The 24746-nt window shown below is 41.6% G+C and overlaps 1 protein-coding gene across 5 annotated transcripts in view; it reads right to left on the bottom strand.

Moving 5' to 3' along the window:
• The window catches only part of TSPAN4 (tetraspanin 4), a 437423-nt gene that overhangs the window by 362902 nt on the left and 49775 nt on the right, over positions 1–24746 (bottom strand). For 2 of the 5 annotated variants that reach the window (XM_071558757.1, XM_071558760.1), the window contains exon 2: positions 5046–5139. The gene's annotated coding sequence lies outside the window, so the exon portion shown is untranslated. Of the gene's footprint in view, positions 1–5045; positions 5140–11717; positions 11736–24746 lie in introns of those variants that run through there. The other 3 variants (XM_071558761.1, XM_071558755.1, XM_071558756.1) reach the window with 3 other exon arrangements.

Below are 24746 nucleotides of genomic sequence, written 5' to 3'. Positions count from 1 at the left end.
CACTCCACCACCAGAGGTGGACTTCACAGATGTTCCATTGCCAAGATCCTTCAGCTCTTATCAACAGGGGGAGGAAAAAACAATAGTTACAGAAAACCTACATCAAAGTGCAAGAGATCTGAAAAGCAGCAGTGCTCTGCAGTGGCCTGGCAGCACCAGCTCATGGATTATCAGTGAAAGTATGAAGTATGTATCCCTTCTTTCTACAGGCTAGATCCACAGACCCTGGATTCAGCCACCCTTTCTGCAGCACACCTAACTCAGTAATCATAAAAAGGTAAAGCCAAAGTCACATCAGACTTAGTGAGGAAGCCATTTGAGCTGCTCTTGCATTTTTTTTGCTTCTGAATCGGCTTACCATAAAACCATCAAAACACAGATCCTGGGACTCAGAAGAGCCAGGTTTTACCCTCCTGACATTCACTCCAAGGAAAAGTCATAAGATTTGAATAACCACTTCATTGTCTCAGAAGTTCTCAAACTCTTCCCCTCCGTGCACAAGGCTTCCCCTCTTTGGAAAGTGTAAAGAGACTCAAAACTGTAACGTGAAAACAAAATTGTGTGTTAGTGATCTTTAAACTGACTTAATGAAGCAATTTCAATTCCACCCTTCCTTCCTCCCAACTACACCCTCTCCTTCAACTGGAAAATTTGTTTGAGCTAATATGGACGGGGGAAAAGCAAGCTAAAAATAGCCTCTTTTTGCCTTAAAAAAGTTAAAGCTATGAATAAACAGCCTGAAACAGGAATGCAGTTAATCTGCCCACCAAATTCCTACACTGTTTTCTTGTGCAGCTTTTCAAAACATTTTCCTACGGATAAAACACAGACTTACATCTGCAGGGCCAGTGGTATCCCAGAACTGCCTGCTTCCATGCAGGTAAAGTGACTGGTTTTGGCATGAGGAGGAATGGTTTACAAGACTGGATGAACCAAAGATATAATGTATGACTGTTAAGTACTAGAATATTTTACTAATCTCTTTGTATCAGGGGAATCAGTATGAAAAAGAGTAAGAAAAATGCACCAAGAGAATTCAAAAACATATCTCGTTTCCCTTTACTGTGCAACAGACAAACTGCATTATCACCAAAAAATCTACCTTGGCAGTAAAAGGCACTCAGACCGTTATCCCCATCTCAGACCCAAGTCACATCTGTCCCTGACAGCAACAGCTGTCAGCACTGAAAGAGCAGGGTGATCAGCCATCCTTTTCGCCCTGGGCTGGGAGCCAAAGCAAGGCTGGCTTACGTATTTGCAGTGCAAAGCCAAACAAACTCTTTATTCTATTCCCTATGCTATGCCATTAGCAAGTAAGATCAACCCCAGGGAGTATCCTTGAAATCTGAATATTTGAACCCAAACTTAATTTTACTCTATTCCCCTTCCACTGTATCACTAGTGAGCTTCAGTTAATGCCGTAAGTCACATGTACCACACTATCACTGCAGACAGAAGCCTCTTGGCAGACTCACCTTTCATTCCCAGTTTCCCACAGCATGAGGCACCAGAGCATGCTGCTGTGGAGTGCTATAGACACTGCTATGATACCTGATAGGAGTTGGATTTTAAAAAAGAAAACCATCTCCCTCCTCCTACAGCAGATGAGCCCTCTGGATGGAGAAAGGAAATGTCTCGCTTTCATCTCAGAGTTCAGAGGGAATGTTTTATAGTTGTCAATCCTATCAAGATCTTATTCGTTGACACATCAGGGACAGTAACTGTTTTGAGGTAGGCTGTGCAGCCATGGAATAGCCAGGTTCTGACAAGTACTTTGCCCAGTGACATTTGGAAAGCAAGGTAAGAGACTTTTCTGTGACCCTAAAGTAAATTCTGAAAGCCAACATGCAACAGGCAGGCCAGAATGAGTTCAGCAGATGTGACTACACAAGGCAAAACCATATGAGGAACAAAGCAGCATCTGCTACTGAAATCCCAGGTGAGAAATGTGAACCCAAGTTTTCTGGAGCCTCTGGTGTCCCCGGTCCAAGAAAGCACTTGCACTCAGAGAGGCAAGACACACTCAGTGATCAGAGTAGAACAGTGGATGCTGGAATCTCACACTTGCACCTCAGTATCCCTGCCATGGTACACAACCCTGCATTCCCCATCCCATACACAGTACTTGCCATTCATTTTGACCTCTAAAAAGACTTCAGGAATACTATTTAGGCTGTGCAGAAATATTAGAGAAAGATGTCCTGGTTAAAATTTACATTATTTCTTCAACCACTACACTGAAGCATTCACTGGTTCCTTTTACACTCAGTTGCCACCCAAGGTAGGAGTGTCCTTTAACAGACAGGAAACTGGCACAGAGCTCTGTATCATACTGTTGAATTCTCAGAAGGAATCGCAAGTGGATCAGGGAGCCGAAACTGGACTTGCAGAGCTCTACATCAGCTACCAGACCACTCTCCTTCCTACAGACATATCTGCCAGGACACACTTGTGCCACTTACTTGAGAAGTCTGGTGGCTCAACAAAAGAGCAAGCAAGCAAGAATAGAAAGTGCTGAGTGGTGTGGGTCAAGAAAGCAACTGCATCAGCAGGGCTACCAACATCCACCTGCATCCAGCATCACACCGCAGGAGAGCTGCTCCGCACAGAGCCTTGCCCAAGCAGGTACAACTGCAAACTCCTGCCTTCTCAAGAGTGCAGTAGCCAAATGCTGTCACACCCAAAAGATGTTTGACATCACTCATCTGCAACCTTATCCTTTGTCGCCAGCTAGTTTTGGCACATCCAAGCGGAGGTGCTTACTTGGGTTCAAGATTCAGCTTTCCCAGGGCACTGTCAAGAATGAGAAGGGAACAGACACTGACTCAGGAGAAACAGAAAGAAGACATCACTGTGGGGAAACAATCCTGCTGTTAATCGGAAAGCAAAAAACTTCAAAAAACCAGCCTTGGATGTTTCTTTGCAGAAACACAAAGTTTAGGGCTCCTTTACACTCAGTTCAGTGTATCTCAGACTGTGCATACAGTCACTGCTCCCAGTGACACACCTGCACAATGACTCTCTTAAGAAAACACTCACAATCACTACAGATGATTTTTTAGGATACTAATTGATATAAACCAGAATGTCTTTGCCTCAGTAGAATCAACAGATTCTGCCAAGTATCTATCCATGCACCAAGAAGCAGCTCCTGTGAGCAGTGTTCTCATACAGCTGATACAGAGCACATCTCACATAAATCCCTTCTTCTTTCTGCATTTTATGCAGCCAAAATTCATGGTCTGCAGTAAGATCCACCCACCCAACCACCCATGAGGGAAACTGTCTACAGACAGGTTCAAGTATGTAAGTGTTCAACAGGGGAAAGCCAGGGGGGAGAACAGGCCAGGGTACCGTGGGTAAGCTCCATGACGAGATCGTGCAATCTTCAGCAGAAACAACATTCACTTGCTCCTTTACTCCTTCTTTACTAGAGGACCTCAGAGGATAATACAGAGACTTAGCTCCCCCAATTTTTCAGCTTTTTTTGTGATTAAATCCGTTACTTCTGCACAATACTAAACCAGCAGGAAAGAAGGGCCAGACTAACCAGCTCATACAATGCTGACTTCCCCATCAGACCAGCACCAAGTGCTTTGTACTTGGTTACAGAGAAAGGACTGGAATTCAGAGTGCTAAGAAATCTTGATTGCAATTATCAGGGAAACAGTGGTAATGCAAGGTACAACCATGGCCCTGATCAATATTCCCAATACAGAAAATATGTGTCTCAGGGCATGTATTCAGCACTAGAAAGCAGTCTTCCAGCTGAGCAGTTGTTTTTTCCTTCAACTCAGCCTCAATTTTAACCACTCTTGATTAAAACTATTACTTTCACTCAATATTCAATTTCTGACAGGTAATATTCTCTACATATGTTGCAAGCTGGCTCCATCCTTCCAGGCAAAACACAATAGCTCCCTAGAAGCAACCTTTTTTATTTTACAAGTCATGTATAATTTATGCATCCACAATATTGACATAGTCTAGAAATACACATTGTGCCAAAATCATCTCTTAGCTTTCAACAGATTTGGGGGCATTTTCCTTAACCACTTAGGGGGTTTTTGTTCATTTAGTTCTCAAGTTTTTGTCAAAGCAAACACTTGCACATGCACAGACGTGCTCCTGCCCTTCTAATCTTGCAGATGGATTCTGCACAGGACATACATAACTGATACATTCAGCTCTCCCAACCAGGTAAATAGTTGCCTGAAAACCAGAGATGACCTTGCAAGCAATTGTTATGCCATTGTTTCAAAGGGTGCAAAATATTAAAGCACTAAAATCACCTGAGTGCATTTTACTGAGTTACTGGCAAAAGAATTGTAGGGAAGTTACAGGGACATTCACAGATAGCTGCCAGAAGTAGGGAAGCATTTTCTTCACTGCAATTCCTCTAAGGTGGAAACTAACAGAGGTAATGAGGATTTTCAAGAGTTTTCATTTAATGTCCAAACAGCACTGAATTAGAAAGCTTTCTTATACTGCTGAGAAAATTCTGCTCTCTCATTTTAAGAGTGTATCTAGGAACAGACTCAGGAACACTCCATCACTGAGTCACCCTCTTTTCACCTGCCACTGCCCTATGACTAGATGCCACACAGGTATGATGTGTTTGCTTCTGGCACTCTGAAGGAGTAGGGAAGCTTAATCTTCTTTGCCCATGCAATACTCTACTTTCCTCTTTTTATTTAAGTTAGTTTTTCTTTTTTAAGCTGTTCTCAGAAACAAAATATTTTGTCCTGTTTTCATCTTGGCTGTTGGATGAATAACCAGAACACCCATTCGAAGCACATAACCTTTGATCATCCCCACTACAAGGTATGCAGGTGGCCAGAAGAGTTTGCAATTATGAGCTTCCAGCATGAGCTTTTGGAGGGGTGGGAGGTGTATGGATTCATGTGGCCTGGGATTCTTAAATCCCAGCTTTTTGTAGTAGTAAGTGAACTGACAAAATATAAATAGAGAAAAACATAATTATCACAGATTACAGCTAACAAATCCTCACTGGAGAAAACAGAATGTGTGTAGGAGAAACTCACTGTAAGTGGTGGTTTTGCAGAAGACACAGGAGATGCAGTTGGAAGGAACTCTTGATTTCTCACAGCAGTAACAGCTGGCCCTTCAGGGATGTCACTGCAAGACACAAAACAACAGATTCATGAGTAAAACAGGCAGGTGGTGATGAGGAGTCACTTCACAAACAAACTTTTCAATCCAGGATTAATGCTTTCTGCTTCACAATCCCTTTTCCCTCCTGTCTGTACTTCCCTATAAACTCTTCAACCTCAGTGGAATTTGTTACTAAAATGAAACTTGGTCACCAAATAAATATTGACTTATTCAAGAAAATCTCTTCTTGCACATTTCCAATACAGAATTAAAAAAAAAACACAACACATTAAAAACAGATGACTTTTTTACATTGAATCCCCTTATAAACTAACAATGTAAAAGTGAACATGCAATAGCAAGACACTAAGGCATGCTGGGCATGTAGAGAAAAGTCCAGGTAAAGTGTGTCTACAGAACAGAACCTTGTAATTTATTGTGCACCAGCAGCCCAAGAAACAAACTTTGTGGGTCCCAGGATATAATGCACAAAAAGCACTCAGAAGAGAGCACAGGCTTTTGTTTCCTATGCAGACAGAAGGTCATGGCAAGGAAGAGTAAAATTAGTAAATACTTCTAAAAATTCAAGTTTCTGAGACTGAGAAATGGCAATGAAGCCAGCTCAGCTGATGGAAGCAGTTAATGCAGCAAATACCCATAAATGAAAAGTATATTCTACTAATAAAATTTCACCAAGTGATGCAACACAGGGAAAAGTAAGTTCATAGCTATTCAAATACACAGCAACATTGAAAGGCATGATCAGCCAATGGGTTCCAGGTTAGCTCCACCTATAGAAGTGGCAGTAAGGTCTAAGGGGCAGATAAATCATTTTGAAAAGAACAACCCCATCCTTTTCCATTGCAGTTTTATCATTATAGTGGATTATGAATTACACCACTGTTTTGTGCCACAAGAGTTTCATTAATATATACATTTCCTTTGCATTAAGTTTGGAACTACAGATAGATTTTATGATTAAACACAACAGAATAAGCCCTCCTGTAAATTACTTAGGGTTAAAAAGCTAACCCTTTCAAAAGAACTATTACATCCTTACTGACCACACACCACCAAGACAGCACTTTATCTACCCACTTGAAAGACAACTGTGCCTGGCTTGCCAAAGGTCAACTCCTAGGGGCTTTTTGTTGTTTGTTCATTTGTTTGTTTTTAATTTTGCTATTTCAGGTGCTTAAGGACACTAATTTCCAGATGGTCTAGAAATATAGCACACCAGAAAGCAGACTATATCCCTGTTACAGGCAGCAGTGCTGCTGTCTGGTATTTTACTGTCACATAAATCAAGCTTGCCCCAAAGAGACATCAGGAATGCATTCCATAAGCATAGTTTTATTTTGATTTTTCTAAAACAAAGAGCTAAGCAAGTAGGTATCAAGTGTTTCTTTAGAAGAATAAGCTGCCTGATGATTTTTAAGTTTGTTTTTTTATTCCTAAACTTGACAATACCAGAAGCAACATCACCTTTTAAGGCAAAAGGCAGCTGAAAGCAAAATCCTTCTTTTAAGCCAGAGTGACTCATAACAGCATAGACTCTTCCTATAAAAACAAACTCAATCATGAAGAACGAGCTAGAAGCTTTAATGATAACAATTCAAACAAATCCTTTTTTTTCCCCTGTGACTTTTGTGGACTGTTTTGGCTGGTTCAAGCAGGTGCTCTTGGATACTGCAAAAAAAGAAACTAAGTTAGACAAACCACTGGCCTGACCCAGCCTTATCATTCATTTGCATCCCTAGAAAGTAGAGTAAATACAAGCACAGATGCACAGGAACACATTTCATGCCTTATCTTTTCTACAGGAATGCAGGAGGAAGTACACATCTGAAGCTGTATCTACACTGCAGTCAACACAACCAGCTCAGGAGATAAGGCAGAGAAGATGCAGAGGCATTCACACATCTGCCTCCAGCGAGCCCCTGTAGTTGTGTACAACCCAGTGCCTGTTCACAGCGTTGGTGAAACCCAGGTCACACAGGGCTGTTCAGGCTGCAGTGCTGTCTCCTGAAACAGCGGCTGTCGCTGCCATTGGAAGCAGCAGCATTGTACTAATGAGAGGATGTGACCTCGGTAGGCTGCATCTAAATCTACTCCTCAAGTCTAAAAGGCATCCCAAATCCTCCTCTTGGAGTAGTACCATAGTCACTGCACAGATTTCCCTTAACCTGTCCAACATGTGAGCACAGGCAGCTACATCTTCATCAAAGAAGGTGCCAACACTACCAGCAGAGAAACTAAGGCTCCACTTTCCTCTCTGCAAATGACCCATATAACCTCAGGCAAAACATTTTGTCTCCTTGTGTCCCACTTCCATTCTCTGGTGGATTTTTTTTTTGTCTGCTCTTTTGACCAGGGACCATCTTTTACAAGATGTTTATGTCTATTTATCATGTGTTGCTGAGCACAAGGAGGCCTCTAAGCAGGAAGTTTAATAACAACAGGAACCACGGCTGCAGCATAACTCCAATTAGAGATACAAGGCCTCCCTCAGACCCACATACACCAGACATGCTTCTCCAGAGACCAAAGGCATCTTTCTGTCCTGGCTTGTGTCAAATGCTTCCCAGCTCTCTGGCATGTCCCACACCACCTGGAGTCCATCTAAAAATCTCTCTGACAACTCCCAGCTGCTTAGGAGATTCTTCATTTCAGACTAACTTCACAGGTTCTCAACGCACTGTTGCCCAGCCTGTATTTGTGTTTGGGAATTGCTGCAACCAATGTGCAGGACCTTGTGCTTGGCTTTAGGAAGTGTGCATAGGACCATCTCTCCAGCCTCTGAGGTTCCCACAGGATGACAGCCCTTCCCTCCAGCATGTCAACTGCACCACACAGCTTGTTGTCATCGGAAAACCTGCTCTCAGTCCCACTGTCCATGTCACCAACAAACATGTTAAACAACAGTGGACCCAATACAGGTCCCTGAGGGACTACACTCAGCACTGGTCTCCATCCAGACATTGAACAACTGACCACTACTTTCTGAATGCAACCATCCATCCAATTCCTTTATCCACCCATCAAATGCATGTCTCTCCAGACTATAGACAAGGACCTCTGAGTTTAGAGACAAGGATATCATACGGGACAGATCAAATGCTTTGCACAAGGTGAGGTAGATGATGTCAGTCACTCTTCCCTCATCCACCATCTCTGCTGACACCATCATAGAAGGCCACCAGATTTGTCAGGCACTATTTGCCCTTAGCAAAGCTATGCTGGCTGTCAGCAATCACCTCCTTATTCTCCATGTGCCTTAGCATAGTTTCCAGGAGGATCTGCTCCATGATTTTGCCAAGCACAGAGGTGAGACTTACTGGACTGACTTAAGAGTTGGACTTGATGATCCTCGTGGGTCCCTTCCAACTCAGAATAGTCTGTGATTCTGACTGTTTAAAGACAAAGATCAAATGTGGCAGTTTGGAGACACTTGGTACCATGATGTGCTAATATTGCCCGAGTTCTCATTCTTCTGAGCTCAGTCAATAATTTCTTTTTTTTTCTTCCCCTTAAACCAGAAAATAGCTTCATTTTTTGAGGCAAGACTCATTATGTGATAAATACAAAGCTGCAGCCATTTGGGGAGCAATCCCAAGAAAGTGAATCATTATCAACAAAGACATTACCAATGGCATTCAATGGTAACCCTAAAAAGGAGAAAAGACTTTGCTGTGTGGGTCTTCTCACAAGGCACTACAACATGGCCTTTTTTTGACGGTGTTCACATAGATGTCCAGGGCTAGATAGTACCAGGGACAGCAGGAAGCAGGGAATTTCCTGATTTCTGTCACAACAGCACCCAGGACAAACATCTGCAGTACAACTCAACTTCCCTGTCTAGAAGAGAACATACAGAAATCCCTGGTACCACACAGATTAGGCACAGCCACCTTCACCAGTGGCAAGGGGTATTTTTCCATCTCTGCTCTGATTTCAACTACTGTAACTACTTCAGGAAATTTAATGACTGCCTGTACTCTGCTTGCACTAGCACACAGAGCCTGTAACAGGGAAAAAAGCAGCTATTCTCTTAAGTCCTACTAAATACAAAAGGCTGTTGAAGATATATTTTAAAGCAGACACAAGTACTGCTTGCTCTTGTTTTGAAGAGGAAAAAAACCGAAAGAAAATGCCAGCAAGTTTTTTCTCTCTACCACCACCCACCAGTCTTTTACTCACCCCTTCTTTTTGCTTTTTTTAAATTAACATTGTATTCTTTGCCCACATGCTCTCCTCTCAAAACAAAACTCCACTTGACAACTTACAATTATTTGAAATCTCTTCCTTCAATTTCTATTGCTTGATGCAAGACATCTCTGCACCTTCAGAAAAGACAACTCTCCTGCCATGCCCATACCTATAACCAAAACCGAGCAAAACTGTCAGGTAAGCTATCTCCAGCTGAAATCTTATATATGCATATATATATATATATATATACACACACACACATGTTATATGTATTTAAAACACAGGGGAATCTATAAATAGTTACTCCCTTCCCACTCCTATTTTAGAATTTTATGAACCCTACACTACACTATTCTTCCTTACATCAGTGTTAACCCTGACAACCATATGCCTGCAACATTAGTTCACTCTTGTCTCTGGAAACCACTGAATTGATTTTACTATTTGGAGGTATTCTTTAATATGTCCAGAATATGGAATTACAGCATGCTTACATATATCAGCTCTTAAACTGATGGGCAGTGTAACTTCTGTTAGAGTTAGTGCAAACAGCAGATTGTCACTCAGGCACTCTGCCCTAAACATCCACTTGCACTCTGCATCCCTCCTGTGAGCTTGACAAGGCTTTGTTAAATATTTGCATCCTGTGTTTCTGCTTGCAAAGGCATCTGTGCTCAGCACTTACCACTGACAGGCTGGAAGATCTGTGATCCTCTTTTGGCTATTCCCAAGCCTCAGCCTAACTGGTGAGAAAGTTCCCTCTTCTCATGCAGAGGAGCTTTCACTTTTATCACTTTTGTTTCCAAATATAGAGCAAAAAGATGAGGCTTTAAGTTCTTACATACCCTAGGTGCTCCAGATGGAATCAACAACACGAACAACCCATCTTTTTGGTAGGATGAGTGTCCCAGTGCATTCCAATGCAGTTAGTCCTCAAAGCAGGTAAACCTACCAAGGAGGCTGAAACAGCTGACTCCTGAGGGCCTCTCTACATCAACCACTGCTTTCTAATTCTCCAAGTCTGCCTTTGTATTTATTATTACTAGATCCCAAGTAGATCTCTGTGGGACATGTTGCATCTCACCAGAGAGCACAAAAGCAGCTCCCACAACAGCTCCTTCTGCCAGAAGGGAGAGGCTGGCTCATGCTGACCATTCAGTCATAATTCAGATACTATTATGATCTGCACTAATAATTTAATAGTTTCAATATTCATAATTAAATCAAAGTGATTAAAAGTTCAAAACATGAAACCATGATTAAGGTCAGCGGCTTTAAACTTGGGTTTCCGTTTTCAGCTGTTATGCCTAAAAAAAGGGCTGATTCTCCCTGATTAGTAACTATTAAAACACAGATGTTTAGATTAAAATACCCCATAGACTGAAGTTCAGCTTGCAGATTTGATATGGAAGATCTATCACCCTTCATTTATCTAAGAAGATATGCAATAAATGGCACATTTATTCAAATTTCAATTTTTCCCATTTTATATGAATGAGTGATGGATTTGCTTTTTACTAAAGTTGGGGTGGGATTTTTTGTTCATTTGTTTCTTCTTTTGTTCTGCTGGGATCTTTTGGTTTGTTTATTTAACTTCTACTGCCCTTGGAGGAAAACTGATGTTAAGAAAACTGACTGTCCAGGAGCCACTCTCGCAGTCACACTCCCACCATCCCAGACCTTCCCTGCTGGGACCAAAGCCCGTTCACATTGGGCAGCTCCAGTGACCCAAGGGGTGTCCCTCTTGACTCCCTGCACACTCCACACTCACACAGTCAGGTAAGTTCCTCTCACTGGCTCAGACCTGGGTTCCCCCACAGCAGAGTCCCAGAACCCTGTTTTTTCAAAACATTTAACCATGATGCAAAGCACAGAAACAGTTTGAGTTGGTGCCTTCAGGGAAAGATCTCCAACCAAGGAATCCCTGGGATTTTGTACCCTCACAGTCTATGCACCCATTCTAATGGCAATATTTGGTCTGGTATATTCTCACTATTTATTTGGGTTCTACAGAGTCTCTGGGTGACTGGCCACTCTAATGCCCCACAACCCTGGCCAGTGCCACAGGTCCTTGTGCCCTTTATCATGCAAAGGGTCAGCACCAGCTCACAGCCCCTTATCTGGGGGTCCCACCATTTCCCCCCACCAGAGCACAACCTGCAGCTCACACTGTAGCTGCACACCCAGCTGGTTGTATCCCTAAACAATTGAAACCCAATTAAAATCTGCAGAAGCAGCATTTATCTGCCTACCTCAACTACCCCAAACTCGATGACTCACCAAGAGAAGAAAGTAGGTTTGACAAACTTTGCATTTAAAATAGCATTATCTCTAATGAAAGCAAGTAAGGAAAGGTGACTGGTTCTACCAGAATAAAGACAGTATCTTACCATCCTTCCTTTAGTCTTTCTTGAATCCCTTGGCCTAAGCTATATGGCATTCTCATTTCCCACACACAGTCACACAACTTCACAAATCGTGGAACTGTTATTGCTGTAGAACTTAAATGACAAATATTCTCCCCACGCCTCCAGAATAGGCTACTGCTCTCACAGATTATCCTGGCACTGCAATGAACTCTTTTTCCAGACAATTAAGCCATTGATTTCCTGTGGTTTGAGCACTTTCATTTTCCTTTAAAGCCCTAGCCAAACCTGCACTGGTAAATACTTCTTAATTTAAGTGCTATTAAATGGTTAGGGAAAGTTTAAATCTTAACCTAATTTGTCATTATTTCAGATTCACCACTGAAGAGGTTCCTTTTCAGAGAATACATTTAATTGTGTATCTATGATTATACACATACACCAATATAGACATAGCACTGTTTAAATGCATTGATTCCAATATTCATCCAGTGATTCTTAAAACTGTTCCAGGGCTTTTGGAAACATAGGGTGTTTCTAAATTACGATGGGTGCTTAGCTTCTGAAATATATTCCCAGTGGATATAGCCAACTATCTCCCACTGTAAGCCTTTAAACAGAGACTGCAGGTATTTTCTACAGGAGTTACTCCAATTCCCAAGGCAGTTAAATGCCACCCTGACATCCAATCCCATCAGATCTCTAAAGCTCAGCAGGGCCAGCCCTGGTTAGTACTTGGATGGAAGACCTCCTGGGAATACCGGGGGCTTTAGGGTCTAGCCCCAAGGACTCCAGTGTCACCGTCCAAGCTCGCTCGGCCATGGCAGAGGAACCTCAGGAGTTAAAGGGTGAGGCCAGTTCTGCGCACGCTGTGCCTCACCTAAAAAATCCCTTGCACAGGCTGGAAGGACACACCCATGTGGGGAGAGCCCTTCCCAAATCTTTGTTCGTGAAGCTGAGCCATGATGATACTCCAATTCCCAAAGAGCTGATACATCTCTTATAGCATTCCAATATTGCACACATTTGTCCTTCTGTCATCCTTGTAAGCATAAGAAGGACTACCCTTCCCATGCTGTGACAGGTATGGACCTGAGACACTATGAGGATGGCAAAACCACCAGCAGGACCAGGATCCTCCCTGCTCTCCAAGCTCTTTCTGAGCAAGGGTAATGCAACACTGCCTGAACTCACTCATCGTTCACTAGCTAGGGTCACACCACACTCTTTCACAGGTGTTTGTGGCATGACATTGAGTCACAGCAGCACTTCAGGCCATCCTGAGATCATCCACAACATTTGACATCATGCAGGAAAACAGTAGTGACCTTCCCAAGGAGTCTGCTCCACAGCTGAGAGATGAACCAAGTGCACCATGCTCCCAGTAAGCATCCAGCTCCACAGGGAGCAACAGCCTGGAAAATGTCATCACACAGTCATCCCTTGAGCAAACATGCAGAAGCATCTGTGGAAGACCAAGGGAAAACAGGAAAATCAGACACTGTAGGCAGAGGAAATTCTGGTGGTAACAACAACAGTTCACATGTCACTTAATTTCCTACCTCAATCAGTAAAGTGAAGCACTTGAGGACATGGCACTGTAAGTTTTCTAGTTCTGTAATATCTCCAAAGTACTCACTTGTCTTTTTTTATTTAAAGTTTTTCAGCTTTCTCTTTTAAGCTAGTGACTTAAAACAACTGTTACCTTAATTTTGTTGCTGTGGATATACCAAGACACATATTTTGCTCCCAGAAAATCTCCAAGGCAATAAACTACATCATACAATTTTTCTCATGGTATTTCCAGGGAGAAGACATGCCTATTGTATCTTTGCCCTTTGTGGTAACTTCACAGAGGTTAAATCAACACATTCCCAATTTTAAGGCAAGTTTAGATCCTTTGCTCTCCTATACCAAGCATCCAAAACACACAAACCAAGTAAGTTTTCCATCTCAGATTGCAGCAATTCCCTCTGCTCTGATCTTCCATCTAGCCACAGAGTAACTGGATCTGGCCACGGGTCCCCGTGCTGGCAGAGCAGCTCAGCATTGCTGTGAGCACATCAGCCAGCCATTACAAATAACACTCTGGCTGGACCAGGACTGCTGCAGCTATGGCAGGCACTGCCTGGGAAATGAAGAACTACTGTGCAGTAATTTCAGAGCACTGGTGTTTGGCATCAGCACAAGCACTGGATGTGACTTACTCGGGGGGGTGAAGTAAAGCACAGCACAGATCCATCTGGGCCAGGACAGCAGCATTCCCACTGTTCAAAGAGTTCTTCACTGTGACAAGTGCTGTGTTCTAAGCAACTTCCTGATAGTCTTAACTACTGGATTCCCACATAGACTTGCAGGACCATATCCCAGTCTGTCTGGCATGAGCATTCACATTCGGTTTGCTTCCACACAAATCCCTTTAGAGGCACAATTACTCCCCCCTCTCTTGTCACAGAGCATCTCCAGGACTTCACAGACTGCTGCCCTACTCTTCTTAAGTGATGCAAAAATGTCAATGATTCCGGTAACAAACACTCTCAAACACACACCCAGTGAAAAGACGTGAGGCTTATTATAAGGTAACTGCACAGAATACATTGAAAATTTATTTGTGATCTATATAGGCATCAAATTATGACCTTTCAGGCAGGATCAATTACAGTTTATAACCCACACTTATTTGCAATGTTTAGAAAGCACCTAAAGCAGCACCTAGGTATTAGGTACCCATACCAAAGGCAATAAACAACTACACATATTGCTGGTACCTCAAACATTTTCCTTCTGGAGAAGAATTTAAGAAACCCACTTAAAGGGAGTATTAGCACCACTAGGTCTTAGGAAAACCAAACACATCTCATAAAGAATCAGCATTGATTTCTGAGTTTGCTTTAAGTTCCACTGTAGAAATGTAGGTTGGCTTAAACCACTGCAAATATTTTGGAATATTTTACACTCAGTCAGGAAACCCTGCATGCCTCAGAATCAACATCTTTAAATTATTTAAAGATTTTCAAAGGTTTTGTGTCGAGTCAGTTATAGTAATGCCACATTGCACTGTATTAGTTAAAGCAACTTGACAGCAGATATAGTTCCCTACCTCCTCTCCTGATCCCTATTATATAGGCAAAGCAGTTACCTACAGGGCTTGAGTCTTCACTTCTCTGCCCCTGAGTTCTTGAACACAATAGAGACAACACTCCAACTAATTGGTCCATCTTGCAAACAAAACCTGCCCTTTGAATCCATCCCTCATGATACCTATTCACTGTGTTTAACTCAGACAATTTCTGATTTTGTTTGACACAGACTGGGCATTACAGCATACAAGTAATTACTTGCCTATACATAACAAAAATGGGGGGAAAGAGGAAAAAAGATACATATATCAGATATACATAAAAATATGGGGAAAAATATGGGGAAAAATAAGCTCCAGACAACTCTATGACAACAAAGAGCCCATCTTGGAGCTTCTGAAATCTATACAAGACGAAAAGCATCCACCCCCAAGAAAACCCAAATTTAAAGCATTTCACTTTGACTGTCCTTCTGTCTTGCTGTTTGCTACAATCACACAGAGTTGGTCAAGTAGATTAAATGCTATAGGTGGAGGGATTGCAGGGATAACAGCTGTTCACTGGCCACTAGTACTCTAACAGCATTATGACTAACCAGCATATTTCTTGTTAGAATCACACCAGGCCCACAAGTCAGTAACAATGGCAATGTCTATCTTTATCTCTCCCCAGCAGTTTATGCCATCTGCCTTTGCTTTTCCATCTCACCTTCAGCCTGGCACAGTCTAAAACTACTCTAGTTTATACTTCATATGCATGTTGTTATTCACTTTGCACAGCCAGCGCTGTACTCTCTTGCAAACTCAATGCTTGGCTGATGCCCATCCATTACTACACTAGAATACACTACTTAAATGAAAACAAAATGCCTCTCAACCCAGAAACCAAAACCAAGGAGGCCCCTTACAGAAATGCCTGCCTATACAGTGCTGGAGGCAACTGGGGTTGTCTGAATATCATGAGTGTGCTGGTCCCTGTCCTGAGCAGATGATCAACCAAATCACACCTTTAATTTTCAACTATAAGAAATGCTGCTGTTGCTACCTACATGAGACTACACTAAAGAAATATGCTGTGGCTGTATCAAAACTCTGTATCATTTAAGATAAAATTCCTGCTCTGAAGATAACATCCCCTCACTTCTGATCTGCTTTAACCTTAGGCAGTTCATGGGAGGATAAAGCAGAAGGATGATACCTCACAGCTATATGGGAACAAAAGCCAAAAGTTTGCCATAGGAAGTCAAGCAAAATTCTGGAACCGGCTGGAAGTAATTCCTTGTTATGGACAGGTTGTGAAGCATAAGCTTGTACAAGTTGCTCATGTTCTACAGAGCAGGAGAGAGGCTTAAGAAACAACACCTAAACTTAGAAATACAAGTCTTTTTCTTGTAACTGGTCTATGTCTTCCACGATATCCCAATACCATAATATTCCCAACACTAAGCCAGGCACACAATTTCATCTCTAATGAACACAAATCTGGCCAGCAGTCCTACACCATCTCCTTCCTATACCTTAATCACTTGATGTAGGTGATGTGTATCAACTCGTATGAAAGTCCCCCCAATTCCAACGAGCAAGGTCAGTTGATACTGATTAACGATCTGGCTCAACATATCCAAGGAACCGACACACTCATTAATTACCTAGACAGCAGGATATTACAGTAAATTATGACTGCTGCTGTCTATAGCTTTTCAAAACTATTTTCTACGCATTTAAACACAGCCAGCAGTGGAGAAGTCCTTTACTAGAAAAAACCAAAAGATCTACAATCAGCACTGTACCGAGTCCAGCAGTCTGTAAGTGTTGCTTGCCAGCATTTACAAAGAATGTCGTGTAAAGGCTTTGTTAACACCAATCCACATGTACTGCTTTCAGTAAAAGTAGACACAAAAACACTCTTCTCTCCTTATCAGCCCCAAAGTAAAGCCTGCCATCCTCCCTGCCCTGCCTCTTCCATGAACAATCCAGTTGTCCTTTCTTCCTTGATAATGTTGCATTTCTCTCACTTTGAAAAAGTACAAGAATAAAGGTAGAGCTTGAATTCATGAGGTAAAAAAGGTTTCCTACACCTTCTAAAATCTCTTAAAATCTAAACATTTAAAGACATTCTGTTATGTCCCTCTATAAAAACACCTCTTTACAGCCCTCAAAAATATCACTCCACCTCTGCTTCTTCCACTCTCTCCCCTATCCATCCTGCTGTAATTACCACAAAAGAGTTGGAACAAGGGATCAGACAGGACAGGATAGCCTGGGCTCTTTCACCTCCTGTGCATTTGCACAATGTGCACTGTTACTGCCTCACAGACATCACAATTTAAGCAGATGAGGCTGGGAGAAAAGACAAGCAATTTACCTCATTTATAGGTTTTCAGGAGACTAAGAATTTTGCTTATGATCACACAAAGAAATTTATGGCAGAAGGAAGAACTGAACTCATGCATCTCAATTCATTAGTATGACTCCAATAACATCTTTCCTTTCAAGAGCAGTGTGTCCAGTCATTTCTCACCATGAGAGGTGAGGAAGGACTTCAGCTGCAGACAGACATTTTTCTCTCTCCTTTTCCCTGACCTGAGGAGAAGTGATCATGTTCTCCTGGACTTCATTAGTTGAATGCACACACATGAACAGTTACAGCAAAAAAACTTCATGCAACAAATGAGGTGTGTCCTATTCCTACTGATGATAACTGTTCTCTGGAGTCCTGTAAGACACAGCCTCAAAAAAACACCCCAGTGGAGTCCCAGACTCATTTCCCTGACTCTGCCTTGTGAATTACTGGGTTTGGATGTATAAAAATACATCGAGCCTTAAGCACATATAAGAAAGAGGAATAGCAAAATAATTCCTGCAGACCCATTCATTTTGGAAACTCCTTCAGTTTTGTCTGCAAGGTAAAATAAACTAAGAGTCCACAGGTTCAGTAGAGAAGAAAACATCAATCGGCCAGGGAGAGGGGATGAGGCAAGTGGGAAAACTATACAGCAAAACAAGCTAAGAAAGCCCTGCTTTTATCCCCTCATGGAAGCTACCTGAAGGGAGCCCAAGGCTAGTACCTTTTTGAGTAGCAGCAGCAAGCAGGAAAAGAACAGGAGACTGAAGCTCTCTGCCACTTTGTTATAATGCTGAAGGAACACGGCAGGATTCTGGTCTGGCCAGCACAGGACAGTGCTTCTTATCCTATGCTCTCCTAGTAGGAAAACAACTTCACAAGACTAGTGTAATGGTTCATGCCTCACACCCCAACCCTCACTCTATGAGCAACAGGCATGCTAAAGGCAGAAATCCTGTGCTACGGAGCTAAGGCTACACAGCAGCAAACTACAAGGAAGAGGAAATGATGCTCGTTACAACTCTGATCCTTTTGCTCCTGCACCTGCTCAAAAAGTCAAGTTCAAGGAATCTGCTTTACCAGTAATGTCTTTGCCATGGTACACAAAAGCCACCCCACTTTGTATTCTGAACTAGCCAGGCAGGGTAGTACATTCTCCACCTCCACATCCAGGAACTTCTCAGCAATTCTAGCTGGACATCATTACATATAAACTTCTACAGTGATCATGCTAGGCAGTTTTGAAATGGGAACAAAGCTAGCAAATTATTCAAACTTGAGGATAATTCCCATAACCTCTCACTAAGCCTCTATGGTATGATGTAAAAACCATAATATGCAGCTTCAGAGTATTTCCCATTTTAGAGGCTTTGTCAGAGTAACAGTCCTCACACACACAAAACATGAGTCACCAAATGCAGACACTTCACCTACCTCAGCTCTACCCTCATGTCAACAACTCCAGTTTAACAAGCAGAGCAGACAGAGAACATCAAACAAATTCATCAAGCTCCTCTCATCTCTCACTTGCTAAATAGAACTACAATATTTACATTGGTTAGCAGCATCTCTTAGGGAATTAATATAAAATCAAGCATTGTTTTGGCCAATTTACCAAGTAACACGGATATTTACTGAACAAACACTTCCCTTGCCCTATTAGATGCACCCATCTAACCACTATACCAGTAAAAGCACACAAGAGAGTCTTTCCTCTTCAAAAAGGGCCTTCACAGGATTGTAACAAAAGGCAATGGGTGTGAGAAACAGTCCCTTCAGAAAAGCATCAATGTGTTTAAATAAAGATACAAGCTTAGCAAGAACAAATAGACTGCAGTACTTTCCTTCAGATAAAAATAAGCAATGTTTAAACAAGGTAGTCATTTTGCACTGATGAGACCAGTCGACTACTGAAAAATAGCATTTTACTGAAAAAGCTTTTCAGTTCATAGCTATTGATGCTACTATCCCAGAATAAGAATGCTGGACACTAGTATAGTTTGTACTCCTAGAAGAGAAAGTTAGAGTAGTACATTTATTATATTCTAACAGAGATCACAAATGTTATTCTCTATTCAGTAAAGTATCTGCCCTCCCTTTCAATCACAGATGTAATCACCCTCGCATCTTGTGGGATAGTCCCATTGCCAGGCAAGTACAGATGTGAATAGCTGGATTTCACAAAATCCAGCCACAGGAAAAGAGGAGAAAGCACGCTTTACCCTCCGATTCCCACTTTCTTTTTAAGGAGCATGCAACTTTTGCAGATCTTTCTACCAAGCACATTTTGTAAAGCAGAAAGTAATTCCATTATAGATTTATCTTTCTCTTCTACTAACACTTCCTTTCTAAGATCAGCAAGTAAAGTTTCTGTAAGGTCAAAATTGGCTTTTTACCCTCTAGAGGCACAACTGGTCTTTTCAAGCAGTTTAATAGCCTTTATCTCTTGAAAACATTTCTGTTGTGTGGGTGACTCCTCTGATTCTCCTTGCATTATAAATATATCTGCAAACCCTGCCGACAGTTTCAGGCACACATTGCACAGCATAGCCACCAAGTGACATTTTTCTGTTGAATATACAGAATTACAGGATAACATCTATCCTCTAATGCCTACAACAGCTAAGGAGACTTTGGGCCATCTCAAAAAGGGACCAGGCTCATTCTCTGTCAATATCCATGCAGCTTCAGCCTTTACTCCCCTGTTAGGTGCATCATAGCTCATTTTCCACCATGGTAACACTAGTAATTAGCACCTTCTTCCAAGCAGAGCTAGCCTAGCTTACAAGTGGCTGGACACATGGCAATGGTTTTAAATGGAAAGAGACAGGTTTAAATTAGATGTTAGGAAGAAATTCTTTACTCAGAGGGCAGCAAAAGCAGTGGAAGAGGCTGCCCAGAGAAGCTGTAGATAATTCACTCTTGGAAGTGTCCAAGGCCAGGTGGGATGGAGCCCTGAGCAACATGATCTGATTCAAAGGAATCCACTACAGGTATGCACTGTATAGTAAAGCACACCTTTATTCAGCTGGGGCAAACATAGGGGTTAGCACCTCCATATGAGTGTCCAGCATGTCAAAATTCAAGGGGCTTTATACCCTGAAACAAACAAGTTCTGAATTTATCTATCCCATACATCCTTCACAGGTCAGTAAAAAGTTCAGTCTGTGATTACCTTATCTAACTATACATTCAGTTACTTATTTTCTATACCTGCTATTACATGCTCATTACAGTCTTATTTCAAGCAATTACCCTAACCCTAACCCTTTGCAAAATTATTGATTACCACTGTTACATGCTGAAGCTCTGCTTTCCAGGTTTTATCTTATCCTTTCATTTGGATAGTTCTCCTGCTTGCAAGTGGTTTCATTTTGCAGTCATACTCATGCAAAGTGCTAAAGGTTATGCTAACATAGTCAGGCCTTAGGTCTTGGCCATAGGCTTTTACTTCCCCTGTTTTGGTTTCTTCCCTTTCCGTTAGGAGTAAGCAAGTACTTCTTGAGCTGCTGTCCAAAATTGCCACCCCATCCAGAGGTTAACATAGTTAGTAACAAAGTTGTCAAAATGAGTATTAACACTGGATGTACTAAAAAGTTAAAAAGTTGTGTTGCTGTGGGTGAGTTTGGTGACATCCATCTTAGGAATATGTCCCACCAATGATCCTCTCTGGTTTTTTCCACTTCTGTCATAATATTCTTGATTTCAACACTGTCATGTTTCACTTGCCACAGCATGTAACAGGAAGAAGCGTTCACCTTTCCTGCCACCTGTTCGATATCAGGATGGTAGAGCACCTTCCAGATGATATTAATGTCCATGCCTATTTGTAGCCCAGGTATTTCATGACATAATATGTAATTAACCAAGATTAATTGCATGATGGTCACAGGAGAAGTGTAGTTAAAATCACATCCTTGTATCTTAGTGAAATTGCAAACACAGAAGTTGGTGCCCTTAGTTAAGTCCTCACATTATCAGGGGTTACATGACCACTCTGCACTTGCCTCGTGCCTGTTTGCACACCTCAGTCACACAGCACAACACGCAACACCAGTTTTTAATTACTTTTGGTTTCCACTTCATCTATGGGCTCAATTAGCTCCAAAGCACAGAGATCTTGCATAAAGAAGTTAGTTAGTAATTCTAGAGCTTCTTGTTCTGCGAACCTGGGATTTTTCCTCTGTAAGGTGTTACAGCAAGTAATACTTTCAGGTAGTACTGTAATGTCTCACTGTGCCTTTTCACCCGACAATGGAAGCAAAAGCAGGCATTACTTTCTTGGGTATCCCACTGTTCCAAATATCCACACTCTCTATAAATTACACACAACAGCACAGGGTAACACTCTTCACAATCCAGACACCAGTGAGGGGGACTCACATGTATTCCTTTATCAATATCCACCTCTTGTTCCATGGACTATTACAAATCTATTCTTAACACTGGAACAGAGTAGTATCCACATTCATTTGTTGTGTTCTGAGTATATGATCCTTGCAATCAATCAAATCCACCACTGAGAGTTCCAACTTAAGGTAATATCTTGGCTAAAGCAGTTGCCTTTACATGTGTAGTCGCCTTTGCAAAGTGCAGCTGCAATTAACCCCTAAGTCTCAGTTCCCTGTAGACATCCCAAGTCCCCAGTGCTGATTAACACATTTTTCCCACCAACGATATAAACAAAACACAAAAATTCTAGGACAGCAACTATTACACTTAGGACACAGATAGGGACTAGCACTTGTTTGCTGTTAGCTGTGATATTGACAGATTGAAAGTTTAAGGCATTAACAACAAGTGACAAACAAACCCTGGGATCCAGCTCACACAGGGAATGAGGGGTAGGAATCCCCTGCCAACCTTTCCAAATCACCTTTACAAAAACTCTCACTATCAATTCCCAAAGACGTGTTCAACTTTTAACAGACCCCAAAATAATACTACACCAGTAAGACAACAAGTAACACACAAGAACAATTTACCACACCCGAATATCCAGTATTTGCTCATTTAACATACACACACGATCCCCACAGACAGCTGGAAACAAACCCAAAGACAATAAATTACCAAACTTATAATAATTGCAATCCCAAATCCAGGTCCAAAATCCAGCCACAAAGGTAGACCAAAAAAATATCCATCTCTTTCTTTCCAGACCCTCTTGGCCTGGGGAATCTGGTGGAAGTTTGGTGGGACTATAACCCACAATCAAAGCCCTTGTGACCCTCTGGTGGGACTCAATCCCACAATCAGAAGGCACAGCTCCCATTAGCTGCCAGCAAGCCAGAGCAGTGCAACCACAGCTTATGACTTACGGTTTACCTCTCAAAACCCTCAGGAAAAAGGGTAAAAGGGTGCTGATATTTGAAAGCAGCAAACTGAATTCATTGAGTATAATGCAATGCAGCTGGTGAGTGAAAATTTCTTTTAAACACAATCTGGATAGCAAGTCTTAAAAATAAATTCTGCTGCTTCGTGTGCTCTTACAAGAGGAAAGGCCCATTCTTATTTAAAGGCTTGTCTCAATCCTCCTTTTTATTGCTATGCAACAAAGCTACCAAAAGGTAGGTTTAGAATCTCCAGTTAATATATACAGAAAAAAGTAAAAATAATTTTTACTAAGCATCATCACTTATGCAAAGGTGCAAACAAGATCTTTCCAATGGAGATTTTTGTGTAATTAGATCAAACATCTCAGACAGCTCAAAATTACAGAAAATCCCAAACCACACCACTGGCACATTAAGGGTAAGATTTTGTGATCCACACAAGCAGTTTTTAAGAGATCTACAGATCACATACTACTACAGTCGCTGTGCAAGAACTGTTCTGATTATACTGCAATGAAGTATTTGGCCCCGACAAGGACCTTTTACTTAAAGTCGCTTGGATTTCCCTCTATGCACCTTAGTGCACTGTAAAATAGTAAAGTACAAACCAGCTTCTCCCAAGCTTATTTGGATGTTGAGTATTTCAAGCCCTAGGTAACTCAAAACCTTAAATACAGCAAACCAAGTTGAAAGCTGTCATCTCACTTAACTTTGCTGACTGCAGAAAAATATCCTAGAAACCCATTTCCTTACACAGCTAATTCATCTTCCCCATGTGGGAAGAAACCTGTTTCCTCAGAGAACAGAACAGAGTGCCAGAGACAGGCATTGATGTACTGGCTTTTAATGTTGATTTCATATATCCTGTTGGAGTGAAGCCATGACAGAGGCGTTTGTTATTCCCTCTCCTCCAAGCTTGTACCAAAACACAAACAAACAGGGTCTTCACCATAAGACCAGTAAAAAGCAGCTAGCTTATCTCCTTAAAGCAACATGAAGTATCACTAATTAATTCTTATTTTTAGAATCCAAACCCAGTTTTACATTTATGAAGATTATTTTTTAAAAGGAATCATGTTACAACCTAATGCTTTCATGTTCTATTTAGGACATTCAAATAACCTTTCAAGTATACCAGAGAACAATGTCCACCCCAAATTTCAATGACAGAAGGTTTAAAGTTGCACACATAATACAGGTTTGACTTTTGAGGTTAACTCAAGCTTTATAAATATAGCACAGTGTCAAGTACTGCTTTCATTAAGTGCCAAAGAGTGAATGCTCCTTATTTAAATGCATTTTTCCCAAATGCCAATGCTTCACTTGAAAAATAGAATTGAAAAATCAAGATAGTTTGTTTCTCTTTCCTGCTCTACAGCTACAAACCAGGTGGGAAAATCAGAAATCTACTTGTTCTAGAAATTTAAATGTCATAGGACTCATCTTTTCTTTAAATTAGTGCCTAGCTGCATAGTTTAGTGTTAAAATAGCTTTTACACATCAAAGCTCCCAGTGACGAGAAACAAACCCAGTAATGGTTCTGTTTAAAAACTGGTTAATGTTATACACAAGACACATGATGATAAATCTGTCTTCCTTCCAGTCCCCTTTCCTTAAGTTGTATTCGAAATAGTAAAGATGGAGGAGGGGAGAAGGTCACGGGGAAAATTAATTAAAGTGAAACTAAAATTAAAGTACTGAATGGGTGTAATTTCAGACTCTATTCAAATGTATTCAAATCACAAGTAATCAATTCAGCTACAGCAACCAATGACAAAGCTACTTGAATAAAACATACAGCACAAGGTTTAAAAGGGTTGTTGAAGTTTTCTGTTTGCCATCACAGATCACAGTCACCACCAGGCTTCGATGTCTCTGGCTTGAATTGCTGCCCTCAGTTCCAAACTACAGCCATATGTTTCACATTAAAATGAAGGGCGATCCAGGTTCCTTGAAGGATTGGACACAGTTATCTTTTAAAAAATCACACCCTTCTCCATCCCGTGGTTGCATAACCATGCAGGAATGGATCTCTGCACCCTCGTGTTTCCCTCTTGCTGCTCACATCTGACAGCATTCCCAGGTTAGACATCAAGATGGGGGGAAACAAACACAACTTCTCAACATAATGGGGAGCAAATGACATCTCCAAGAATGGCAATACAGAGGACTGGGATAGGTGAACTGGCGCCCAGCCTGCCAGCAGCTTGGCTTTGTCAGACACCAGCGGTTTGGCAACCTTTGTTTGTTACCGCAGACCTCCACCAGTTAGGGATTGTTGTTGAGCTATTGAG

Source organism: Pithys albifrons, chromosome 6 (assembly GCF_047495875.1).
Source record: "Pithys albifrons albifrons isolate INPA30051 chromosome 6, PitAlb_v1, whole genome shotgun sequence".
Classification (NCBI taxonomy): Eukaryota; Metazoa; Chordata; class Aves; order Passeriformes; family Thamnophilidae; genus Pithys; species Pithys albifrons.
Note: the sequence above shows the minus strand (reverse complement) of the source record. Positions and strands in the feature narration are given on the sequence as shown.